At 37.4% G+C, this 2,450-nt stretch overlaps 1 pseudogene; it reads left to right on the forward strand.

The window, feature by feature from the left end:
• Positions 1-577, forward strand: part of LOC116853044 — a 775-nt pseudogene extending 198 nt beyond the window's left edge.
• Positions 578-2,450: the final 1,873 nt, after the last annotated feature.

Consider the following 2,450-nt stretch of genomic DNA (forward strand, 5'->3'; position numbering starts at 1 on the left):
TAACGGAGATTTCAATCGCCACAACTGCCATTACTATTCAAATGTTAATCCGTTTTGGTTACGTCGCGTAGACAATCAGCACCAATGGAGAGTCAATGCTTGGTGCGGAATATTGGATGGGCAAATTGTTGGACCACACTTTTTTAATGCCAATTTAAACGGAGCGATGTACCTGCAGTTTTTGCAAACTGATCTGCAAGAGTTGATGGAAGACATCAATTTGCAAACTCTCAGAGACATGTGATTCCAACACGATGGCGCCCCAGCACACTGTGCAGGTGTTGTCCGCGATTATTTAAATGAAAGGTTTGCTCAACGTTGGATAGGCAGAAATGGTTTCATTCGCTGGCCACGGAATTCACCAGACTTAACACCGTGCGATTATTTTTTACGGGGTTACGTGAAAGGGATTGTTTTTGCTACAGAGCCAACAACTCCCGATGACATGCAGAATCGCATACGTAATGCAATGGCACTAATTCCTGAAGAAATGTTACGAAGAACGACGCCTTCACTTCAGGGTCGATTGCGCATGTGCCTAGCCGTTGAAGGAGACGTTTTTGAACATCTCCTGTAATGTTAGTCTGATACGTAGTGAGAGGCGAGGGGACTCACTGTAATCAAGCATCCCGAAAGTGAGAGGCAAGGGGACTCACGTAAATTAAGCACCCCGATGGGATCAGATTTTCGTCACATCCACGCCGTTGATTCCGGGTAATTCTAAGAACGAAAAATGTTCATGAACATGTACAAATTGATGCATGATTCTCTTTACTTTTTTTTCTTTAATTGCTAAATTTTCTCAAAAATTATGGATTTTCATGAAAAACGTGTCGGACAATTTTAACGCAGAATTTTATGTTCTTTCAGAATATGCAATGAGAAATACTACATTCCATTTGAAAAGCAAAGTTGACCTTCATATGACCTTCAGTTTGACCTTCATCGAAAAGCCCACCATCTTGTGTCCCTCCAAACCCTACAACTTTTATCTGAAATATTTTTCTCTAAACTCAACAGTGTTTGAAATATTTGCCTGGCTAGATTAAAATAAAACACCCTGTATATATACATACATACAGGGTGTTCCCAAAAGGTGGTACCAAATTTTAAGGCTATGTAGTATTCGTTAAAACAAACCAAAAACTCTTTATGAACAGTACTCCAAAAACCTTTTATTTCTGAGTTATAAAGCATTTTGTTCTGTGAAAAATAGAAAATAAATTAAATCTACAATAAATGTTTAATGTGCCTTCGGCTTATATCAATACACATTTCGGCATGTTTCGTCATTGAAGGTCAAAAAGTCCAGGTTTATTTTGTATTTGTTGACAACAGTTTCCAAGTCTCTTAGTCAGTTCATTCACGCACGTCCGTATGACCACCTAATTACGCAGGGATTGTATTCAACTTTGGATTGTGGACCGTATCTAGTTTAGTGTTATCTAAAAAATGGCTAATTTTTACACAAATTCTGAAATGACGGCATATTCATTTTATGAGTATCTTGAAAACTGTTGTCAACAAATATAGAGTAAATCCGGAATCTTTGTACGTGTTCGATCTTCAATGAGGAGACGTGCCAAATTGTGTGTTGAAATGGACGAAGGACCCATTGAACATTTATTGTAAATTTTAGTTATTTTCTATTTTTCACAGAACAAAAAGCTTCATAACTCAGGAATAAAAAGTTTTAGGAGCACTGTTCATTAAAAATTTCTGGTTTGTTTTAACGAGTACTACATACCCCTAAAATTTGGTATCACCTTTTGGGAACACCCTTTATATATATGTGTGTGTGTGTGTGGGTGTGTGTGTGTGTGGGTGTGTGTGTGTGTGGGTGTGTGTGTGTGTGGGTGTGTGTGTGTGTGGGTGTGTGTGTGTGTGGGTGTGTGTGTGTGTGGGTGTGTGTGTGTGTGGGTGTGTGTGTGTGTGGGTGTGTGTGTGTGTGGGTGTGTGTGTGTGTGGGTGTGTGTGTGTGTGGGTGTGTGTGTGTGTGGGTGTGTGTGTGTGTGGGTGTGTGTGTGTGTGGGTGTGTGTGTGTGTGGGTGTGTGTGTGTGTGTGTGTGTGTGTGTGTGTGTGTGTGTGTGATACATAAATGTATGTTTATCTGATACATATCCAGTCATATGGGAATGGCAAAAAGTAACTTAATTCACATGCAGTTTCAATTACATCACTTATATATCCAAAACTACATTCCGAAATTCACTGCCAGTACTGAAAATCTATAATCGATATTATGTGTACTATATATCAACTATCAATTTAATATGTATAATTTCAAACTTAATATATCAATCAACTATACAGTTACGTATTTCTTATGTGCCATTCCCATAAGATTGGATATATATATCAGATAAACATGCATTTATGTATCATATATATATATATATATATATATATATATATATATATATATATATATATATATATATATATATAT

Source organism: Odontomachus brunneus, unplaced genomic scaffold (assembly GCF_010583005.1).
Source record: "Odontomachus brunneus isolate Ranch 3 - 2012 unplaced genomic scaffold, Obru_v1 Obru_scaffold_272, whole genome shotgun sequence".
Lineage (NCBI taxonomy): Eukaryota > Metazoa > Arthropoda > Insecta > Hymenoptera > Formicidae > Odontomachus > Odontomachus brunneus.